The 24,718-nt window shown below is 43.2% G+C and overlaps 1 protein-coding gene across 2 annotated transcripts in view; it reads left to right on the top strand.

Annotated features, from left to right (window-relative positions):
* Positions 1–11,700: 11,700 nt before the first annotated feature.
* The window catches only part of DIP2A (disco interacting protein 2 homolog A), a 168,037-nt gene continuing 155,019 nt past the window's right edge, over positions 11,701–24,718 (top strand). Inside the window, exon 1 of one of the 2 annotated variants that reach the window (XM_019523286.1) lies at positions 11,701–11,791. The gene's annotated coding sequence lies outside the window, so the exon portion shown is untranslated. The remainder of the gene's footprint in view (positions 11,792–24,718) is intronic. The other variant, XM_019523285.1, reaches the window with a different exon arrangement.

Genomic DNA, 24,718 nt, shown 5'->3' with positions numbered 1-24,718 from the left:
AAAAAAAAAAAAAAAAAAAAAAGAGCAATTCTTCCATTGCAAAGAACTCAGAAAGACCACAACAGGTTAGAATGTTTTTGACACTATGGAATCCTATATGAAATCTCTGGGTTTATCTTGTGAATCGTGTGTAAGTGTTTACCCACCTAACAGTGCTAGTATTCTGTGACACCTTAACCAGGGCTTCATGAAAGCCTTTGGAGAATCACTACTGTAGTGCACAGGTGACCTGATCTAAGAATGTCTTGCATTCAAAACCTTGTTTGACTACTTCAGCTATTCAGTTGGTCCAATACATTATATCACTCTAAGAAATCCTTGCCTCTTGCATATTTTTTCCAAAACTCAGTATCTTTTTTTTCTTAATCATTCTGAATAATTGGTGCTTAAGACTTGAGATCTTGAAGCCACTGTTAATTTAACTTTTCCTTAATTTTTTTCTTGTGCCTTCTTAAAATCCAGTTGTCAACTTTTTATTTACAGTTCCAGTAATATGAACTGTTTGCTTGATGCATGAGAGAGAGTCAAACCTGGTTCCAAGCAGTTTATAACCTAAAATTTATCAGCAGTTAAAGGGTGTGAAAAAGGAATGAAACTTACTGTAAGACTTAGCAGGACATTAAAAGCCTGCATTTTACTTTATCTAGGCGCTTATGAATTAGCTAATATCTTAATTTTTTGACCAAATTCAAAGAAAAATCTGACTGGTCTCTACAGCTGAGGAAAGAAGCTGCAGCCTTAAACTGCTCTAAAACATTTTGGCTAGGGGCAGAAGTTAGACATAAACTGGTTTAAGTGATCAGAAACTGGTTTAAACCTGTAACAACATACATTCAGCGCACATAAATCACTTCCAGAATGGCCGAAACTGGTGTAAGATAAACCTAGCTGAATGTAGTATCAGACTTAACTGATTTGGGTCAAACTAGTTTATGCAATGTCTGTCCAAGGTCCCTTCATAGTTTAAGTTAGATCAGAGTCCTCCAGCATCTTAGTGTGCTCTGCAGCCCTGGGCTGTGCTGTCTGTTCCAGCCAGGCAGGGTTTGCCCCGCCCCTCTTCCTAGCTAGAGCACTATCACTGTTTCAGCTGGCTGAGAAAAGGGTGGGGATGGGGAAACCCTGCTCTGGAGTTCTGCCGGGTCTGCAGCAGGAGTGGGGGGTGGGGCCAGACCCCAGTAGCCTGAGGGGAAGCGGGGGTTTATTCCTCCCATTGCAGGGGAGTGGGGGGTGTTCAAAGGTACCAATAGGCTCTGCTTGTACAACCTGGGCTATAGTGGCTGGATGCCAGGAGTTTGAGGGGAAGGGGGGTTTAATCCATCCATTTCAGGCAGTGGGGGAGGGAGGGCACTGACAGGGTGCCCTGGGCCGCATCCCTCCGAGGAGCGGCCAGCCAGCTGTGGGGAGGGCAGATGTGACCTGGTTGCAGGGTAGGGGAGGAGCCGGGGCTAGTTATGGAGTCTAACTCACCGCTGTGGCCCAGGCTGGGGCAGTCCCAGGAGGCAGGGGTTAGTGCCTGCTGTCTCCTGCCTCTAGCCCCACACAAGGGTTACAGTTTACGGGTGGGCTGTAGCATGGATTCCCGCCCCCTCCGTCTCCTGGTGGCAGAGTGAATTCTTGCGGTGGGTGCAGGTGAAGCACCTGTCACCCTCTGCCTACCCATGGCAGCGCCAGGGGCTTGGGGGCAGGCTGTTGCGGGCCAGGGGCATGGGCCTCAGTGGGGGCAGGCAATGGACCACCACAGCCTGGACCCATGGCCCAGGGGCCTAGGCAGTGACTGGACCATAGCAGCCAGCCTCGCATACCCAGCGCTGCCGTGAGCAGGCAGCAGGTGACAGGTGCTTCATCTGTGCCTGCCACAATGGTTCCTTCCACTGCTGGGAGTTGGAGGGGTGGGCTGCTGTGAGCTAGTCTCTGTCTCTGCCCCTGGGCCGTGGGGCCAGGCTGCACCCCTGGGCCGTGGGGGGTCAGGTGCTTGAGGCAGACTTCTGTGGGCCAGGGGCATGGGCAGTGATGGGAGGAGGCAATGTGCCGCTGCAGCCCAAACTAACTTGGCCTTACAGCTCAGGAACGTAGGCAGCAACTGGCCAATGGCAGCCCACCCCTCCCTCTTCCAGCAGCAACGGCGAAGCAAACTATCATGGCTGGTGCAGGTGAAGCACCCATCACCCACTGCCTGGTTGCAGCAGCATTGGGCACTCGGGTCAGGCTACTTCAGGCCAGTCACTGCCTAGGCCCCTGCGCCATGGGCCTAGGCCAGACCTGGCTGCAGTGGTCCACTGCCTGCCCCGGCTCAGGCCCATGCCCCTGGCCCGCAACAGCCTGCCCTGAGCACCTCGTGCTGCTGTCATGAGCAGGAGCCTGCTGTAGCTGCAGCCCACCTGCAAAATGTGACCTCCTGCACAAGGCTGGAGGCAAGAGGTGGTGGGTGCTGACCTCCACCCCTGAGGCTGCCCCAGCCCAACACTGCTGCAGTGGTAGGCAGCAATGAGTTGGGCTTCATAACTAGCCGTGGCTCCCCCACCCTACCCTGCAGCCAGGTCACATCCTCCCTCTCCTTGCCTCCTCCCCACAGCCAGCTGGCTGCTCCTTGGAGGGACTGGGCCCAGGGTACTGTGTTAGTGTTCCCCCCTCTACCTCCGCTGCCTGCAGTGGGAGGGATTAAATCCCACCCTTCCCTCAGGCTACTGGCATCTAGCCTCCACAGCCCCAGGTGCAAGAGCAGAACCTATTAGTGCTTGTGCTGCCCTGTCCCACCGCAATGGGGGGATTAAAGCCCCTACTTTCTCTCAGGCTACTGGGGTCTGGCCCCACCCCCTCTCGTGCAGCCAGTGAGTGAGTGGGGGTGGGGGACTGGGGACCCCTTCGAGGCAGACCCTGGCTGGGGTCCCTGCAGGCCAGGGTGGGGGTTTTAAACCCCTCCCCAGTCATACTCAGGCCTGCCTGGGCCTGGCCGTGCCCCTTCCCTTAGCTTATTTTCCATCTAGCCGAGGGCTCATTTTAGCATGTCCTGGCCTCTGGCCTGAGCCACTGTAGGCATGTGCCTGCATTTTCAGAGTCAAAAGTGGATGTCTGTCCACTTGCAAATCAGTTCAATCTACGCAGGTTAGAGTAACTTGCAAAGATTGGATTAATTCAGGCTCTGGCTTTTTGAATGTCTATCGTTAGCCTTTATGATATGCTGCTCTATCTCATTGGGTTTTAAACGTGTTTATCCAGTTTGTGAAGGGATGTTCTTATGATTAACTATCACATTATCTGTCAAGAATGATGGGAGGGGGGGAGCTTGCACGTGGAGGTGGCTGCCACCATCCACCTCCCTATGCTGCCTCTGCTCCACACCTGGCTGTGTGCCACTTGCCCCCCACATGGGAGGTGGAGGTGGCAGAGGCATGGAGTGGTGGGTGGTGGTGCTCTGTCCCTGCTCACCCTGCCCATCATTCTTGATGGGCATTCTTGACACAGCACTGGCTGGAGCCACAGCCCCCAAGAGTGTTACGGACAGACACACGGACAGATGGACTAAGCTCTTTTATATATGTATAGAAGATGCTTTGGTCATAAAATCAAATCTAAAATGTAATCCAGGTTCTGCTTTAGTTGTCCTGCATGAAACTGATTCACTAGTATATATTCTCTTTGCTTCAGTTTCCCTGCTCATAAATGGAAAGAATTTCTTTTCTTACAGGACTGTTAGAGACTAAGATGATTGATGCTACTGTCAGTTGCATAAAGTCTGTTTCACTCTGTTCTCCCATTTGGACAGATTCCTCTCATCTTTTGTCTCTCTTAATGAGAAAGTATGATCTTCAGGGCAGGGTTTTGCATTTTATTGAGTGTTTGTGCAGTGCCTAGGATGTGGTTCATGACTGGACACTACAACAGTGCAGCTATTTAAAGATACTTCTTCCTCTGGCTGAAACAAAACCAAAAAACCAACTCGTTGGGGTTTGGAAATTGTGGTTGCATCAAAACCAAATTATTTCCAGTCTAGTATAATTGAAAATTTGCCTTGTAGATACAAAGGATAATTATTTCCTTCTTTCATACTAACTTTCTGATGCAGTAGAAGAGTTGGATTCTTGAAAATTAAAAACTGCAGGAATAAGAATGTAGTGAGATTTCTCTAGTGCTTGCTTGTTATATGAGGCAAGACTACATATGCTCTTTTACTACCATGCACACAACTACCTTTTCAGAAGTCTTTCTTGTAGTGTACCTAGGTATTTTTTGTTGATGCTGTCTATGTAAGACAAAATAAATATAGGTGTCATACATTTTTTTAAAATATGCTATTGTTGATCTGCTTAACCATTGCTAATGTACTTGTTCGTCTTGTCCTGTTTCCTTTTGTGGGAAACAGTCTACCAGATGATTTTTCCCCCCAGATGCACATAGCTCTTTCTCTGCTTATTATTAAAGGAAAAGGCAACACTCATGATTTACATAATTGTATGACATGAAAGCTTTATCTGCTTTAATTACTTGGTGCTTATTACTGGCATTATATCCCCCTGTCGAAGAATAGAGCAAGCTTTGGAATATAGTAAAACTGAAAGCACAGGAAGAATTTGTGTATGACGTACTTAAAAATGCTTGATTAGGTTTTAATTTTGCAGGACTTGAAGACTGAATAAAAATGTGTTTTCAGCTTTTTAATTCTGTTTTAAATTGTTTATATTGTAATGCAAAGTTTGTTACACTTCTGTTGGTTGTATTTGCTGTAAAAATGTATGCTATTTCTTCTGAACACCTCATCTAAAATAGTGCGATATGAGAGTTTAGGTTCCAGTCATCAATAGAAAGCTTCTACCAAGTTCTCTCCATAATATGGCCAGTTTGTCAAATAATTAAATTGTAACAGCAGGAGCCAGAATCAGCCTAGTGCACGTGCATCTTTATTTATAGTTAGCATCTGTCAATCTGCTTGCTCTGTAGAAATTGCAGATGGGATAGAAGAGGACCTGTAGGGATCCAGCTTTTCAGTTTCCCTGTGGAGTAAGGATTTCTGAATCACTAGAAAGACAATTCATTAATTGGCCTAACAAAGCCTGGAAGTTTACCATGTTGCTTTTTGTGATCTAGATATTTAACCTGCTTTGCACTATTGAGTATCAGCTCTTACCCTTGATTATCTTGGTATGTCAGATCCTGTTCAGCATGTAGAAGGAAGAGGCTTTCTCAACTCAACATAAATGCACATTTATGGATGTGGATTTGTGCACTTGCACAGCGCTGTATTATAAAGTATGTCCAAACGTTCCAGATTTTTGCTCTGCCACACTGAGTCTCAGTAACCATTTCTGTCCCTCAGCTAAGTCATCTGTAAAATTAAGATAATGGCCTAATTTATTTTATTTATCTGTTTGTGTGTGTGTCTTGGAATGAAAAGGTGATATTTAAATTGATGTTCAGAGTAGGCATTTCAAAAGTATTTAGCGCTAACCCAGCTTGATCTCACTGGGCATTTATAAATATACCTTTTCGTCCCGCAACATGCCAGAGATCCGGCGGGTCGACTAATCGAGTCTTTCTGCATGTGAGCTGATGCATACTGCACTGAGTTGTGCAGTTGTATAAGTGACAAAATGCTCTTCAGCATTCAGAAAATGGCAGTGGCAGTGGAACACCTTTGAGGTGTTCTAGTTCAAAAGTGCACCGCTGCCATTTTCTCAGTGCTGATGTGCATTTCGCTGCTTATACAATGCACGCAACTCAGCACAGCATGCATCAGTTTGCTTTTAAAAGTGCTGGTGCTGCAGCGCAAACGTGTACAAATGCCCATTGATGTCAATGTTAAAACTCCTATTGACTTCAGTCAGACCAACACTGAACACAGTTGAAAATTGCATTTTTAGTCTGTGAAGAACCTTGTAACATTTAGTGCTATTAAAACTAGATAGCTAAATATGGTTGTCCGAGTAAACGCACTGCAAAATATTTGTACCAATTTAAATATTTCTGGGCACTACAATATTTGTAGAATCACTTACCTTTGCCTGCATATCTGAATTGGCCATACAATAAACTAGTTGAGTTTTGTCTGGCATGAAATTCTTCTTCCCCTCACAAAATTTGTCACTATTTGCATTTCTGTAATGCTGTTACCATATTTTCTTGATGATGCTGCACAACCATATTTGTTGTAATCCCATTTGAAACAATAACTTGACACAATCAAGATACTTAAACAGGAATACTGGAAAAAGTATTGTAGCCCAGGTATACTCAGGTGTATACTCCCCTTCTCCAATTGAAGGGAATTGTTAGTTGGCAGGTGTGCTGTGGGGGAACTGCAGACTGCTCAGTTTCCTTCTGTCCCTGTAGAACCAGGGCAGGACAGTCAGGGGACTTAACTATATACAAATTTATTTACATTAATTTATCACAAGGAAAAGAAACAGATATAAACATATGTACTATCTATCTATCTATCTATCTATCTATATAAAAAATATGATATCTAAACAAATAACACAAACAATACCCTCTGGGTAAATACTATAAAACTGTACACCAGTGCTCCATATACAGGTAAGTCACAGGTAAGTATCTGATCTGAAATAGATAAACCCCAAAATAAGCATAGATATCCAACAGGTAAACTGTAGATAAGTATAGGTGAACAATAAATAAACTACAAATAAATACAAATAAACAACAGGTGAAATAATAGCAAAAGGGGGTCCCAGCAGAGCCCTAGGACTCAACTCATCTACTAATTTACAAATGTGAGAGTTCACAAAATATAAGGCACGACATCACACCACTTATGGTACAAGAACCTCAAAAATAAACTTAATCCCAAAGGGAAACCCCAATGCCCTTGGTCTTTTTCCCAAGCCCTTCAAGGAAGCTGGTAACTTCAGGGGGGCCCTCCCAGTGGGACCTCTACTTTCAGGAGCCCTTAACTAACCAGGGGGAACTCTCCCTCCCCTGTGGGAATCCTTTTTTCCCTGCAACTCACAGCTCCCAGGCCTGGAGGATGGCCCTTGCCCTCTGCACCAAACTGCTGTCTCACCTGTGGTGGGCTTTGTGGGGGTTGCTGTCCCCTGGAACAGGGCTCTGCTATGCAGGGCTTCTGGGGTCTCTGGCTCAGCCCTGTCTGCTGGCTCAGTAACCCAAGCACCATCTGGCTCCCTGGACTCAACCTGTAGCTATGGATTGGAGGCCTGGGCTGTCTCGTGCAGCACCAGGCTTGGTCGGCTTCTGGACCCTCTGTGCAGCGCCTCCTGCAAGCTCCCAGCTTCGTGTCAGGGGTTGAGGACCTGACCCACCCATGCACTCCAAAGATCCTGCTCTGTGCACTTGCCTGTGAACTGTGTCTCTTGCCACATGCCAGAGGTTGTAGACCTGAGCTGCCTCATGCAGCCCCCAGGGTCTGGACGCCATGTGCCGTGCTGCGCACTGAGAGCCTAGCTGCTGGAGCTGTCTGCTGTTCCCCGCTGATGGAAGTCTTCTGGGGCACTTCCGGGCTACTACTTTGCCCTGCTGAGCTGTTCTCCTTAGCTCTTCTAAGCCCTGTTCTTCTCTGTCCCGGATGTATCTCCCTTGTGCTGGGCACGCAGCTCCTTTTATACTCTCCAGGGCTCCACCCCTGAAGTCTTCTGGACCTGACAGTGTTGCAGTCTTCAGTCAGGTCCAGGGGGGGAGCTCCTCTCCCCCTCCTGTTAGGAAAGGGGCATAACTTAACTCCTCTTGCTGCCTCCTGATTGGTGGATGGGCTCCACCAATCAAAACAAGAATCTCAAGCCTGGGACTCAACTCAAGCTCTGAAAGGCGAGCCTGCTACAGTATGATGTACGCAAAGAAGTCATTTGTAAGTCAGACCCTTTGCCATGGTGATTCGATCTTCACTGAATATCAACATATTCCCTTTTTTGTACATGTTCCTTATTATTTCCCAAAGTCTGGTTAATATAGGAGGAATATTGAAGCCAAGATTACTTTTTTCCTTCATATAACCATTCAAATGGCTATGATTTGTTTAAAAATAGTTTATTTTGCAAGTTTTAAGGTTTTACAATTAAGTCTCCAAATCCAAACCTTTTTGGTTAGAAAACAGTTATGATTTAAGACTATGGGATAATATTTGAAAGCAACTTCGGTAATGCTTGGCAAGCTGCCACATAAAGCAGTCTGCTCTCCTCCAATATCCAAAGGTACCTAGGTTTAAGGACCATTCTTTATTTTAAATAAAACTGATAGTTTTAAATTGTTTTGGTAAGTCCTGTCACATTGTATGGTCAATCTGAAGTCTACCATTAGCATTTGAGTCCTACAAATATCTACAAGAGATTTTGATTTCAAAGAGATTTGGACTTGAGAATGGGCACCGAGTATATTGAAATGGCTATGTAACGTCTCGGGGGCACGTCATTAATACCTTTAGAAGAGCAAACAAATATGCATTTACTGCTTCTCCAAAGGAATTGATTTGACAACACTGCCTATTGCTGTAATGTTATACAGTCAGTGTCTTGCAATGTAAAGCTGACTTGTGAGGCATCTGCAACCTGCTATCTAGTTTTAGAAAAACTGTTATAAAGTCAGTTTATGCCCTAGTTATGGAATTAAATTAAAGCACACTATGTATTTATGGGGCAAAATATTTTTTTATTCTAATTCCAAATACTATATTTTAAGTATTGATCTTGTGGCTTGAAACTTTGCCTTTACCTAGAAATACATTTATTTGGTATGTTTAATTTTAAAAAGAAAGGGGAGGCTTCAGTTGTTTTTTTAGTTATGATATTTCATCCATGCTGTTTGAAGGGATTTTGTCAAAAAGATGAATTTTGAAATTTCTGGCTTTGTATATAATTGTGCCTTTTTTTTTAGCATGCTTCACAAACTGTGAGTGCTTGAATGTGCAGAATTGAGAGTCAAGAATAGGAAACTAAGGTCCTTGCTGCTACTTATGGGGGGGGGGTGTAGTTAGTTTTCCTATACTTCTGCCATATTAAAAGCTCATGTGCTGGAGTAGAACCTTAAGCTTGAGTAGTTTACTGGCTTGGAGAAAGAAGAGGTAGAGTTTGCTGGCCAGATCCTCAGGTGCCACAAACCAAAATAACTCAGAAGAGCAACACTAATTTGGGGAAATTGAGGCTCTTGCCTAATAAGTGCTTTAAGCTTATCTTCAGATTAAAGGGAAAGGATAGCTGTGGAAGTACTATCTTCTGAAGGTGTTTTCCTCAGTCCTCCTACCGATACCAGTATGGGACAGTAAATTTAAATAGCCAAAAAGTTCTACCCCAGCAGACCTGTCTGCCTTAGTGAAAAGTGGCCTAACTTTCCCTTAACACCTCTTGAGGGGTGTATGTTTTAATTTAGAGATTTGAACATTTGTATATCTCCTGTAGCCTACCAAATGAGTGTTTTAAAAACAGTAAAATACATGCACACTGACTGTAAAATTAGTATCTATATATTTCATTCCTGTAGTATATTTACAGGGTTCTCCTTATGAAGACACACCTGCATAGATTTGGAAACAACGCTGCAGTTTAGAATCTGGTGCATTCATTTTCTGATAAGGTTGTAGACAGCCAAAATTTTCAAGCCCTTCAGTTATTCTGACTAGATTCATTCATTTTGTTTTAACCTCTTTGACACGTTTCTAGAATAGGTATTTCTTCCAAGCAAAAGATTGACAGGTCTAATCATCCAAACCGGTTTCTGACTTTACACAGAGATGTTCCCAGCTGGTTCACTGGGGTTGAGGAACATCAGACTGCTTTGTCTAGTTTAATAACTAGGGAGAAAGTGAGGCTAAATGACAGCAGCTGTGGCCCTGCAACACCAGATGTGCCTCTGGGACTGGCGCAGAGTCTTTTTCTTTGGGAAAGGGTGGGGGATTACAAAGAACCCAAGATGATGGGTTAATCCCACTGTGGCACTGTGTGTGTAGTGGGGGTGGGGAGCAATTGTGGAGCCACCCCTAAGCTTTTGAGAGAGGAACAAAGAAATCTGTGCTGTGCAGTGCCTGACTTTCCTACAGGGGCCTGAAAGGTCTACAGAGAAGCTTTTGACTTCAGACTTTTCCTAACCTGCTTCAAGGAAAGCTCTTTAATTCATAATTCCTTTTTATTTGGTAGGATGAATGAACTTTTGATCTTTCAAAGAGCAAAAGTTTATAAGGTATTTTAAGTTAAACAAGACTTTTCTTAACAATATGCTTTGATCTGTTTCTGCTGTGGGGATCCTTTCAATTGGCTGGTATTTGGCAAGGTAATTGACTTACACAAAAGTTTGACATAAGGATTATTTGGACTGTATATGGAGCTATGAAAATAATTACTTTCTCCCAAGATAAGGTATGCCAAGTTTGTCTTGCAGTGTATATATAGTGTTCTGTACCGTTTGCTGGGAAAAGGAGATTGCTTTGGTTTTCCACATATTTTTTAAACGGAAAGCAGAGTTAACGTGATGGTAGTCTTTGCAGAACTAAAAGCTATGCATCCTAATCAATTGGTATTCCATTTGTATAAGTTATTAAAATTCATATGCCTCTTGCTATTTTGTTTTGAGTTCTTCATATTTTGTGAATTTATTTTGAACAGTACCTTCAAGCTTCTAGCACCTCTCTGTGTTAGTAGGCTGTGTCCACATATACTTAAATGTTTATTTTCATTGTAAACTGCATAACTGTGCTGAGTCTGAGTCATGATACTTTCATATTAGCAACAAACAATCTTGGCAGAGGAAAGTGGAGATTTGAGAAAGGGTTGTGTTTAAAATTTATATGATAGTTTGGATTATGCCCTTTAATATTTTGAGGGAAATGTACAGGCAGGGTATTTAAAATAGGGAGAGAGGCTTTTTCTGTTGTAACGTTCAAAGGACCATCCTTCCATGCACATTCAAAGTCTTGTGTCCTACATATGTAGAGTGACTGAATACTTAATGTACATCCAAGGGATACTGTGGATTTCCCCTTTCTTTTTGAATGGTATGTATTGATTATCAGCAAAATGATTAAATTATTTTGTTGTCATTTTTTTGGACTTTCAGTTTTGGTTTGCTCTGTCTGTTGTATGTTTTGTAGTTCAGCATATAACTATCTTTAAGATTTCACAGTAATTTTTAGTTCACACTTTTTGCTAAAGCTGTGTATTTCTCTAATAGACTGCCATGAAGTTTGCTTTGTTTTCCTCTAGAACTGCATAGTGTCTCACTCCAGTTGAAAGAGTAAGTTTATAATGTAATCTGCACAGAGAGGGGATCCTGAATAGTTTGGAAACAGGTATTGCACCATTGCATGCTAAAGTATGTTCTTTTTAAGCTTTGTTGCAATAAACACTTCTAGTATCAGAGAATGGTGTGATACAAAGCACGTTCTCTCTGTTCATTTCTATTAACACAGCAGATCTTTTGTGCTGCTATAGAGCTGCTGTGTTCTGCAGTATAGTAGATACCCTCTGCAAAAGCAACCCCATGTAGATACTAATCAACATATATATATGCTTGGTTACTGACTTGGACCTATGGAACCTGGGAAGTTTTTAAGTGTTTTAATTTTTTTGGAGTCGTGCTGTTATGCTCAGGTATTGCAGGGCATAAATAAGGTCATGCATTATTCCTATATACTACCCAATCTTCAGACACAGTTACGAATTAATACATTCCTTTACTTTGAACAAAAAAGCCCCATGTCACCTCTTTAAATAGAGAAGATATATTGAGAAGACTATATGCATTTATTCTTTCTTTGTTGCTCTAGGAGATATCACTCAAAAAGGATATGAAAAGAAAAGGGCAAAGCTACTTGCACGGTACATACCGCTCATTCAAGGTAAGAAAGAGAATTAATTTTTTTGCAGCTTTCTGTAATAAATTGTTGTAAAGAGTGATATATGTAGCTGCTAAATCCTTGATAAGCAGAATAAATGTACTGAGTTAGTGAAGAAACAAGCTTACCAAAAACACCAAATTGTGTTTTTAATAAACAGAATTTCGGCTACCGTTGTAAAGGTTGAGGTGGATTAATATACAACTCTTGCATTAAGCTTCAAACGTACATGTTACCACAAAGGTTTGTAAACTAAGTAACTCTCTTGTATTTTGTTAAAATAGCGGAGTATAATTCTGCAGAACTTTAAGAGAACTTAAGTATATGTGTCATCTAGTTACTTCTTTAAAAGAATAAGATTTCCAGATAATGTTTTAATGTTTTTGGGGTAGTAACTATGACACTGGTTATTTGAATACAAAGAGCATACTTAATGGTAGTACTCAAAGTTCTTAGGAACAAATGTTAAAATATCTTGACATAAAATAATATGTCTGGTACAGCTCATCAAACTTGATGCAGTTGGTACAGTTAATCAAACTTGATGCAATTTGCTGATATAAATCACACTATTAAGACATAATTCATAAGGTATAACTTAAAACTGCTATAAAACAACTTTTATGCAATATTTCCTGATATGGAGAGGTAGCGCTTGCTCTTATAGTGAAATAATACAATAATATTCATATTATCCACAATATTTTACATTTTCTTGTCTCTAATTTAAAACATGTCATTAATGAATGTGTACCTTCTTGTGACCGGTTCATGAAGTCTGTCTTCTTCTTAAACAAGATGTGGCATGAAGATGCTTGTAACTACTCTTGATTTTGTAAAAGTGACATGTATAATCCCTGTTACAATTATTTCTTTCGTGACTGCTTTGATGCTCAAGTCTAACTGATCAGTGATCAATAATATACTATTGCTCTAAAATAATAAAGGCACAGGCTTTGTGTTATAAATCACTGCTTGGCTGTTTGGCTCTATATTTTGTATGTTTGACTCCTAAATTTTTGTAAGTAGTATGGAATTGTTTGAAGAAGTATTTTCAGTTTAGGTTGTTTTTAAGTATGTAAAGACTTTTAGGGGAAAAATGGTTTGGTTATCTAATTATCTGTATTTTTCTAAATATCGTACTATTGTGAAATGTTTTTGTTATAACCCAAGTTTATCTTAAAACTACACATTAGCCATGGACTTAAACCTAAAAAAAAAAAGAAGGGGAGGCACCATGAACCTTTATTTTCTGTTTATTATTTTAGAACAGATGCTTGCAAATCATTTATTGTAAACATTTACAACATAATTTTTCCTTTTTTACCATATGGAAGAGCTCCGTATAGTTAAAAAAAAAAAAAAAAAAAAAAAAAAAAAATTAAAAAACAAAAACTGGGGTTTTCACACCGGTTTTTATTTTTTTTTTTTTTTTTTTAAAAAAAAAAAAAAAAAAATTAAAAAACAAAAACTGGGGTTTTCACACCGGTTTTTATTTTTTTTTTTTTTTTTTTAAAAAAAAAAAAAAAAAAATTAAAAAACAAAAACTGGGGTTTTCACACCGGTTTTTATTTTTTTTTTTTTTTTTTTAAAAAAAAAAAAAAAAAAAAAAAAAAAAAAATTTAAAAGCTACATACTGGTGTATCTACACGTGTATTAATGTGCTTTAGTTAATCCACATTAGACTAGTACCTCCACTGTGAGCTACTACAAGAATGCACATAAGCCTGTCTTGATGTACATTAACTAAATTGCTTTGGGTGCCTGTACATAAGAGTGGAGGCTGCTCTGATATGCCGTAATTACAAATGATTAACCAAGTCGCTGGAGCATGGTAGTTACTGTGCTTCAGCCAGCCTCTATGTCTTGTGTATCAGTGTCCCCATGCTTCAAAATGGTGATGGGTACTTCAAAGTTCATTCGAGCTTCAGATAAATCACCCTTACTGCTGTTTTGATGCACGGGGACACTGATGCACAAGACGCTCTGGGCACTTCAATTAATTAAAGCACCACCACCCTCTACCCCCAAGAGCATGTGTAAAAATGCCCATGGTTTTTAAGCGATACTTAATGCTTATTAGTCTATTTTAATATATATTAACTAAATAGCATGGATTTTAAGTAATGCTTTAGTACACATTAAAATAGGCTAGTCCACATTAAAGCATTTGTATAGATGTCCCCACCAATTTGTACACATCTGAAGTAAAGTATTTTAAATATTTTCATACGCACACAAAATCTCTCCTGCCTCTATTTGAAAAGGCATTTACTTATGCAGTAAACCAGGAATGGGAAAAATTTGGCCCATGGCTGGGATCTAGCTCACCAATTGATTGTATCCATCCCATTTCTGCCCCTGTGGCACTCCACCTGGGACTGAGCCCCACCTGCTCCCACTTGGGGTGATCCATGCTGTGCTTCCATCCTCACCTGCTCTGTGCCCGTCAACCACACTGCCCCAGCCCTGGCCAGCATGCACAGCTTCCCAGTAGGGCTGCCTTCCACCCGCTCGGCCACCCACTGGAGCTGCAAACCTGTGTGCTGGGGCAGGAGCTGCCTGGCTGCAGCTCCCGCCCCCCCCCCCCCCAAACTTGACTCGGTGTGTGGTGACCAGCACACATTCCCATGGTTGCCACTGCCATTTCCCCACACTACCTGTTCTCCAGAGCAGCGCGGCAGGGATGGGAGGAGCCAAGCAGTACCCAGGTGGGTGCTACAGCAGCAGCAGGAGCAGCCCTACTGGGAAGCTATGCACACTAACCAAGGCTGGGGTGATGACATCAGCAGGCTCAGCATGGTTTGTCCTGGGTGGGAGCAGGTGAAGCTCAGCCCCATGCCGCGAGCTGTGGGGGCAGCCGTGGGCTGGATGGGGGAGGGCAGAATACACCTGTACCACACGGCCTGGGTGAGCTCTGCTGCACACACCCCTTGCTCTTCCCTCCACCCCTTCCCTGCCATCCCCAGCCAACTCCCAGGACCTCCTCTCTCCTCCCCGCCCCACATACTCCCCTCCAACCCTCCACACATAATAGTAAGACTTTATTTTGAGCTATTATGCAATCACCTCTATATATACTACTCAGAAAAAACAAATCAGGACAAAAATTATTTTAAAATGAAATATGTTATAATGTATGATTTTTTTTTTTTTTTTTTTTAAGCATACAATTTGTTTGTTATCTGTAACTTGTTAAAATAGTATCCTCTGAAAGATTATATGTGTGTGGCCTTGGACAGCTCACCAAAACTTGTTAAATGGCCCTCCAGCTGAAGTAATGGCCCACCCCTGCAATAAACAATTTTTTTTGGTTTTTTAATAGGAAAATATTCAGTGTGAGAAAATTATTAGATGCTAAATTTTATGGCTGAAGACACAAATACACCAGAGGGAAGGTGTTCCGTATTGTATCAATAGTAATTGTCATCTGGCCATCTAACGTACTAAAGCTTTCACAGAATATACAGATTCTTGTATACCTGACGAGCATACTGATGTTGATGTGGGTGGAAAACCTAGGGCAGTTGTACACATGACAGGGGTTTAGTCCCCTAAATTGAAATGGTCGGTTTTTAATTGTGATGATTAAAAACGCACCATTTCAATTTAGGGGCTTCCATCACTGTTATAGTGTGGGCCCTGATCCTTTTTTTCACAAAGCCTGCTCACCTCTCCCGTGGCTGGTGAGCTGAGCAGCCCCTGAGCTGTGGGGGGCGGGCCTCGGTCCTTTCCTCTGTGGCAGCAGTGGCTCTCCCAGGGCCATCCAGACGGGCTGCTAGTGGGCTGGGGGCTGCACCAGCTCGACCTTGGGGAACGGTTGGAACCAGACTGGGTGCTGCCTCTGAGCTGGGGCAGCCCTCCCAGGGGGTGCTGCCACTGCAGAGAGAAGGACCGGCATCCCTTGCAGCTCAGGGACGACACAGCCTGCCAGCAGTGTGCCCCCCAGGTGGAGGCAGGCTCTGGGGGGAAAAAAAAGATTGAATTGAGCCCCTTGCCACTTTTTTTTCCCCCCTCAACAGAGCTTGCCCATGCAAGCTGCTGGTGGGCTTAGCAGCCCCTGATCTGCAGGGGGACCCAGGCCTTCCTTCTGCAGTGTCAGTGCCCCCTGGGGCGACCCAGGCAGGCATCTAGTAGGCCTGATGCTGCCCCAGTTCAGAGGAAGCACCCACCCGCTCTAACTCTTCCCTGAGCCCACTGAGGTTTCCAGCATGCCATATACTGTTGCGACTGCCTGGGAATGGGCTGGCTTGATTACTCAAATTGATCTGAGTGATTATTCAAATTTATTTTTGAGTAATAACGTAGCCTTAAGAAGAATGGTCCCTCAGTTTTTCTTATGTGATGGCAGGAAGGCTTTTTTTTCCAGCTTAGGCAGGCAAAATTATCAGTTTTAAATGTTAGAGTTTGAGCCAATAAATTTAAAAGAGAATTTATCTCTCCCTTGATCCCTTCTACTCTCCTACTAAGATGCATCCATCTCCATTCAGTTCTTCCTTGATCAGATAATTAAAGGAGTTATTCCAACAACATCCTCTCTTGCCCACAGTGGAAACACAGCTCTGGTCTGTCCAGTTTTCTCAAGTTTTTCCATTCTAGCATGCTGGATTTTGGGGATTAACAACTTCAGGCTAAAAGGTATTTCAACAAAGGGAGTCAAATGCTTTAGTAGCAGGTGCTCAAGTTGTGTTACTGTCTAATCTGTCTATGCGTCTCACCTAGCTTTGCACTATCCTTCTCATTTAACTTTGTCTTTGTTATCATCTAGAGAGTAGGAGGGGCTACTTTCTGCAAACATAAAGAGAACAGTACCTTGAGAAAAAGACCAGTGCACATAAAATTTACTTAGAAACCTGTGCTAATTATTCACTTTAATTTCCCATCCATAATGTTTCATTAACCTTGTTCTAGCTTTGAATTCTGTGTTAATTGATGTATCCTGAACATAGTTCAAATTAATGTTTAGGAATCCCAGTGGATATATGCACTAACTCATTTTTTTGTTCATTGATAATTGGTATTCAGATTTTTTTTAATGTGATATGCTAAATATAATTTTATTCCTAGTGGAACTCGTGAGGCTTCTCGTGGTTCGGTCAACTTGGCTCACTGCTTAATGGATACTTATCTTTGCTTTAGGATCTGAAGAGGCTTCATTCTATCATTTTTTTTCCCCAGAATGATTCATATTATTCCTGCTATTGCTTTGATCGTCATTTCCTTTTAATTTCGTTGTTATTCTTTAATTATTTTACTCCTGATCCAATGAAGTAAAGCTCTCATGTCCAATTCCTTTGTCTACCATTCTTTTACAGAGGTGTTTCCTGTTCCTTGAATTCCACAAAGACCAATGGGTGACTCTTTTAGCTATAGCAGTAATATATTAACAGCACCATCTGTATACACTTTTAGAACAGCTCACTTGATGTCAGGTTTCTGATATTTTTAAGGTAGTTATGAAAAAATAATCTGCTCAGTTAAAAAAAAAATTTTAAAATTGCTTTCCAAGTACAATAAATTGAATATACTGTACTCAGCTTTAAGCTTTTTAAACTTAGTACTGTATTTACTTGGTTAAAAGATTGTTTTTTCCCCTTTAATGGTGGGGAGAGGGGAGAAGTAATTTGTTTTATAATTCAGTATGAGGCAATGGAGAGCAGGCAGCTGCTACGGCTCCAGCTCAAGCCCCAATCCTGGGTTGAGGCTGGAGCTGCAGCTGCTGCCTACCCCTTGCCACTCTTCCTATGCAGGCTTGGGCCCCTGCTGCACCCAGTCTCTCCCCTATGCAGCTTCTGCCCTGTAGGTAAGGGGGTGGTGGAGGGGCAGGTGGAGAGAAGAGACTTCAGTGAGGGGGAGAGATGGGGGAAGGGAGCAGAGGCTGTGGAGGGCAGAAGTGACATGGAGAGGGGATGGGGGAAGGGGGTGGGAGCCTAAGCCTGTGGGAATTAGGCACAAGGGCAGGCAGCAGGGGGCAAACTGTGTGTCTCTCCCACTGCCTCCATACTGCCTACCAACTGCCCCCCCACTGTCTCTACTCAGTGCTCCCTCTGCTGCCTACCCCCTTACTGCCTACCATACTACCCCCACTGTTCCCCCATTTGCCCTACCACATGCGCCCCTCTACCATTTGGTCCCCCCCCCACTGCCTACCCCATTACTACCTCTCATTGCATGTCCCTCCTCCACCTGTAGCAGTGGGAGGGATGAATTTAAGACAGTCCTCCAATAATTAGATTCTATACATGGAAACTTATAATAAATTTATATATTTTCCACGTATAGAATTTGTTTCTGGGGGGGTCATCTTAGACTTGGGTAAATCCAAGGTATTCATAGCACCTTAAAAGGAAACTGTCAGTTATTACTTCTAGAATGACCAGTATAATATGTATGTCTTTAAATGTGTATGCCTTTAAGTGCATTGTGCACTATAGTAGGTATTTAAACTTTACTTTAATCTGAATTACATAACCTAATTTGGCAAAATTAAGTATAAAATAATTAGTTTTCTGTAGAAATATTACATATCACTATTAAGCAAATTCATTATCCCAGTATTCTTTGGCTACTTCTTTAAAAGTAACATAATAGTTGTTGACATTGCATTTCCTTATAGATGGAAATGAAAATGTCCAAGATTTCTCTCACTGTATCTCTGTTGGCGAATATTTATGAAAACTGCTAGTTAAAGTTTGTGTCTTGTTCCCTTTTAATTCTGATCCACAAAGCAGTAATAGATTGTTATACCCTATCAGTAAGTCCTTTAGCAAAAGTGGCTGATGCATCTGTGTAGGGGTCTAAAAGTTCTGACTCTGTGGAGGGGATCCCAGGTTTGGGGTTTTTGTTTGTTTGTTTGGTCTCTCCCTACCCCCCTAAGTGTTTAACGCAGGAAATTATATGGCTGAATCTATACTTATAGAAGTTAAGTTTGCAGAGACCTGGTGGGTATTTGGAGGGCATTCATTCCACTCCCTCCTAGCAGGGAAGTACCAGAGGATAGTGATGGGTGAGTACTTATCATCCTCTTGGGATATTTTCTCTGGGGTCCCCCAGGGTTCCATTATTTCACTCCTTCACTGGGCAAATTTGTGGCAAGATATGGAGTGAAATGGTCTTGCTCTCTCTCTTTCTAATCAGGCCCTAGCCCTGCAGTCTTAAATCCTTTCCCAGTACCTGGCTGCAGTTGGAGATTAGATGCAGTTGAACCAGTTGAAACTGAATCCAAACAAGACAGAAGTGATGGTGGCAGAGCACCTTGATTTGTGGGGGATTGGGACACATATCACTGTTTGGATTCAGCCTTCCCTGGTCTCAGATTTAAAGCCTGGGGGTGCTCCTGGATTGTCTACTGCAGGAGTGGACAAAGTCCGGCCTGCGGGCTGGATCCGGTTGGCAGTGGGCTCCATTTCCCAGCTGCTCCTGTGCATGGCTGGGGCCGGTTTCCGTGGAGACCCCAGCTGCAGCTGTATTTGAAAGTGCAAGGCTGGGGTTGCTGTGGAGACCAACCCCAGGCGTGCTGGCAGGGCAGGGCAAGAGCCTGCTCTGGAGCTGCTGGAATCTTTTGGTGGGGGCAGCTTGCTCTGGAGCCAGGGCAGAGCTGTGATCTGTAGACTACATGGGCCAGGCAGGGACACACAGGCAGCAGATTGCAACTCTGCCCTGGCTCCTCCTTGCAGTGGTGACAGCCTGGTCTGGAGCAAGGGCAGAGCTGCCATCCCCTGCCTGTGTGCCCCTGCCCAAAGTGTGCAGGCTACAGATTGCAGCTCTGCCCTGGCTGTGGAGCAAGCTGTCCCTGCTGCAAGATCCCAGCAGCTCTGGAGCAGCCCCCTGTCCTACTCTGTTGTGTACCCTGCCAGTGTGGCTGGGGCCAGTCTCCATGGCAACCCCAGCCTTGAGCTTTCACAGCAGCTGCAGCTAGGGTCTCCATGGAGACTGGCCCCAGCTGTGTGGGCAGGGACTGCTGGGAAATGGAGTCCAGCTGCTGGGCAGATCAGCCATTTTGTCCACCCTAGCTCTAATCCGTCTGGATCTTTAGGTGGCAGCAATAGCTATGAGCACCTTTCACCAGATCCATCTGGTGAGAAGTCTTTGCTTTCTTTCAGATTTGGATCTGGCCACCATCATTCATGCTTTCATAATCTCAAGGCCAGATTACTGCAATGCACTCTATAGCAGCTGCTCTTGAAGGCTGTTTGGAACCTGAAGCTGTTGCAGAACATGGTGGTTTGTCTTCTGATTGGTGTGGGTTGCCAGGGTACATAACTCCAGTGTTCCAGTCTTCACTAGCTCCCAGTAGTTCCAATACCTCACCCCCAGCCTGTTATATAACTGTACTGGTGAATTAGATGCAACGAAAATCTATAATGGACTTACTTGATTGATTGGTGTCAGCAGGATAATCTGCCCCCTACTGCCAGTCTGCTGGTAGCAGTTTACTTTAAGGCATATTTACACTCAAGGGAATATAAAGTAGTGTAGCTTAATCCAGCCCTTCATTGTGTCACTGGTTTTTATCTTGTCCTTTGCAAAAAAGTGCAGTGGTGTTCTAGTCCATGTTGTTAGCCCATCTCTTCTCTTTGGCCCCCCTAAGCAGGGCCTTTGGGATAAATTTGTGGGGGCTGGTACCTCCTGGTAGGGCGCGGGAGGCATTCTGGGCAGAATTCTTACATTTGTTTTGAAATACATTTGTGGAGATCATATTTCTACTTTTATTTTCACATGTTACTTATTTTTTTCATATTTTAATATCAATTATGAAAGAAAATTTTCAATTTGGGGCACTTCCCCTCACCCTCCCTCAAGCTTAGGAGCCCAGTAAAATATACCTTATCCCCCTTCTTATAGGCCCTGCCCTTAAACCAGTTTGTTCAGATCCATTCCTGCTGATTTCTTTCTAATATAGCAAAGAAACCTAACCCTTGGAATCAGCCTACAAGTAGACAATTTAAATTTCTTCAGTCTGAAGGTAGAGGTGCAACTGCACATCTCTCCTGAGAGCTTCTATTCATGTGTGCTAGTTCAGCTTAATTTTGACTGCAGATTTTCATTCATAGTTTCATAGTTGGTAGGATCAGAAGGGACCTAAACAGATCATCAAGTCTGACCTCCTCCCATGGCGGGAAAGAATGCTGGGATCAAATAACCCCGGCTAGGTGATTAGCCTCCTTTTGAAGACCCCCAGGGTAGGAGCGAGCACCACTTCCCTTGGAAGTTGGTTCCAGATCTCAGCTGCCCTGACTGTGAAGTAGTGTTTCTTGATGTCCAGCCTGAACCTACCCTCATTCAACTTATGGCCGTTATTCCTAGTTACTCCTGGTAGTGCTCAGGGAAACAGGGTCTCTCCCATTCCCCGCTGGTCCCCCTTGGTAAGTTTATAGGCAGCCGCCAGATCCCCTCTCAGCCTTCCCTTGTGGAGGCTGAACAGGTTCAGGTCCTATAGCCTGTTCTCGTAGGGCCTGCACTGCTGACCCCTGATCATGTGAGTGGCCCTCCTCTGGACCCTCTCGATGCTGACCACATCCCTCCTGAAGTGGTGCAGCACCCAGAACTGAACGCAGTACTCCAACTGCAGCCTGACCAATGTCGCATAGATGGGGAGGATCACCTCCCTGGACCTGCTCATGATGCATCTGTGGATGCACGACGGTGCGGTTAACCTTACTGACTGTGTCCTCAAATTGGCGGCCCATGTTCATCTTGGAATCAATATTGACTCCAAGATCCTTTTCTGCCTCTGTGCTGATGAGAAGGGAGTTCCCCAGCCTGTAGGTATGCTGCTGGTTCTTCCTCCCCAGGTGCAGTACCTTGCACTTGTCAGTATTGAAACCCATCCTATTCTCATCCACCCACCCTTGTAACCTGTCCAGATCTAGTTGTAGCCTGTCCCTCCCTTCTAACGTGCCCACTTCTCCCCACATCTTAGTGTCAACCGTGAACTTGAACAAGGTGCTTTTCACCCCCTCATCCAAGTTGCTGATGAAGATATTGAACAATGCAGGCCCAAGGACCGAGCCCACCTAGCATACTGCTGAGCATCTTTTCTCACACTATTGTCCTGAAAGCTCTAATGGGCAATTCAAATGGCTTTATAGTCCTGGACTAACATCTCAGAATTGAAAGAAGGTAACATACTTCTTTGCACAGGTGTAAGCTAAGTGGGTTTTAGCGCTCTCAAAATACTACTACACGAGCCATGGGCTTCAAGCATTAAAGCTCACACCTGAGCCTTCAATTATACTCCTTATTGTATACCTCTAATTATAAAACTAATATTTATTTTTTATGGTATTTCCATGCTTGTTCAAGGGGTTCAATAGATTGTTCAACAGATTGGAGCAACAGCAAATGGTGCAGTTTTTTGAAGCCATATTGTCTTTACAGCCAGGAGGCAGATCAAACCCTAATCACAGGAGTGCACAACACATAGCCCACCATAATTCTTAATTAAACTGACCCTTCATTGTTGAATCTTTTTCAAAAGGGATTTAAAAAGCAAAGCAGCAAGTTAGATTACTCTTCACTGTAAATTGTCTTCACCACATGGCTATTCATTAATCTGCACTTGTGCCTACATATGAGGTCCAGTTTTCCACTTGCAGAAGTGGTGGGGGCACATATCTGATTCATTCCCACTAGCCTTTTAGAAACAAACCTTTTGAGTGGCCCTCAAACTGTGGAGTTGTCCACCCCTGTTCCAGCATAATCTTGCTGGATATTTTAATCTTAGATGTACTTCGATAAAAAAAAAGAACTCCAAAACACAGGCACATATGCATGTATGCATGTTCACATGTATGCTCACATGCATGTACACGGACCCACAGAGAGAGAGATGGGATTGAAAAGGAATGAGAAAAGCTTTTCCTTCTGCTTTCTTTTTAGCTTTAGAACTGAGGTTTAATCCAGAGTTTTCAAGCCTTCTAAATAAAGTTAAAAAATTAAGTAAACAGTCTCTTAAAGCTGGGTCTTTCCTTAGATTTCAAGTTTCCCACTTTCACTAGTGAGCATGCAGTGAAGGATGGCATTCCTTGCCTCAGTCCACTAGAGTTCCTTCTCTTCTGAATATTTTTGAGACATTCATGGAAGAACAGCCTAAATTTTTCCTGAAAGAAAAAAAGTTCTTTCAGAATTTTCTTGGAAGAAAAAAGAAATAATAAGCTTCACCTAGTGCTGATTTTATCTAATCTCTGTTTCCTCTTGACATCCCTGCCTTTCTGGCAGACTTCTTTTCAGGATATTCATTGTTAAACTGGGAGTTCTGATTTAAGTTGAGAGCAATAATTACTCTTGCAATATGAGTTATTTAATGACTAATATCTCCAGTGGTTGAGCAAAAGATGCAGAAGTAAAGGAGTTATTTAAAAGTCCTCAGACATTTAACCAGAATGTCAGGATCTGGGCACCTAAGTTCTGACATCTGTGGATGTCAGTTTGTCCAGCAAAAACTTCCATTTCACTATCCTCTCCAAATCCCAGACCTGTAGTATTTTGAGCTCTTGGGGTTGAAAGGTCAGTTGTATTTATCTTCCTGAGCATGATGATTGGGGAGACCTTGTACTGCTCAATCTGAGCTGTCCAGAATGTTGGTTATTTCACATGATTCTGAGAATTTTACCCTCATGAGGCTCTTGAAAGAATAAGAATTTTATTTTGTCTTGCAGCCAGGGATAAAGCAGAGTTCCTTTTTTATGAGCTGCTGAGTTTGGCTTCCAGAAGGTCTGTGTGTTAAGAGACTTGTAGCATATACTTTCCATTGCTGTCCTGTCCCCTTGTTGCCTGCCTCCCTCCCTCCGTGCTTCTGTGCCCCAAGTAACTTCATATTTCCCTATCATGTCTGCAAGGATATTATCAGGAGACTGACAGAATGAGCTAATGATTTGTGTATTTTTCAGAACCACATTCCTTTTTTAAAAAGCTAAAAACAATTGATAACATAGCATTTAGGAGCACCTTCTAAAGAAATTATCTTAATTTAAGAAAACATAAACAAGCTTTGTGATATGTCAGCATAGCATGATTAACCTTATGCTTCCAAAATGTTAGTGCTTTCTGACTTGTCTGAATGCCCAGTTTACTTCCAGCTGTATTCAAAATGTTTGTGAAATTCTTTCTTTGTAAACTCTTTGGCTAGCATAACTGCTGAATGAGTAATTTCTGCTAATATACTTGCAGTGTTTTAACTGTTCTAGACATGCATATTGAAATATTTTCATTCTTTGCAAGTGGTTTTAGTAGAAGTTGGTAGCAGCATTCTGATTAAAGGTCTACCAGTGTTCTCATTCAATAGCCTTTTGGTTTGACCAGCCATTTTCAAGTTAGTATTTGTTAGATGTGCACCAGTATATTAGTCCATATCATATCGGCACCAATAAAAAATAAAATTGACATTATTGGCAATTGGCTTTTTTTGTCTGATGTGGCTGATAATGTCACGGACAAATGCTGTGTGCGTGTGTGCGCCCTGATGCAGCATGCACGTGGCCAGGAATGCAACCTATCAGCTTGGAGAGCAGTGTCCATCTGGTAAGTCTATGGGGGAGAAGAGACATGGTGGGGCGTAGATTGAGGCCCACACAGTGAGCCAGGGAACGTGGCTGGGGCAAGTGCTGCCCAGCTGGGGCTTGGTGGGGTGTAGGACAGAGCTGCAGGTGACATGTCTGGTGGGACACAGCAGAGGGTGGCTCCTGTTCTGTGCACACCCCTGGGGGAGGCATGGGGGGCATGTGGCCCCCCCAGATTTTTGCTAGGGGTGAGGGCAGGCTGTGGGCTGGGCGAGGGGCTGTGCCAGCCTCTTTCTGGTGGGTGGGCTGGATGGGGGCTGCACTCAGGGGAGAGTGAGGGGGGGGCGAGCAGTGTCAGCATGGGGCAGGGGGGCTATGGCTAACTTTGTGGTGGCTGTAGCCTACCCCGTAGCCTCCCCATCCCAGCACT

The sequence above is a fragment of the Gavialis gangeticus genome, unplaced genomic scaffold (assembly GCF_001723915.1).
Source record: "Gavialis gangeticus isolate Ggan-Ray unplaced genomic scaffold, GavGan_comp1, whole genome shotgun sequence".
Lineage (NCBI taxonomy): Eukaryota > Metazoa > Chordata > Crocodylia > Gavialidae > Gavialis > Gavialis gangeticus.
This window is presented reverse-complemented; position numbering and strand designations above follow the sequence as displayed.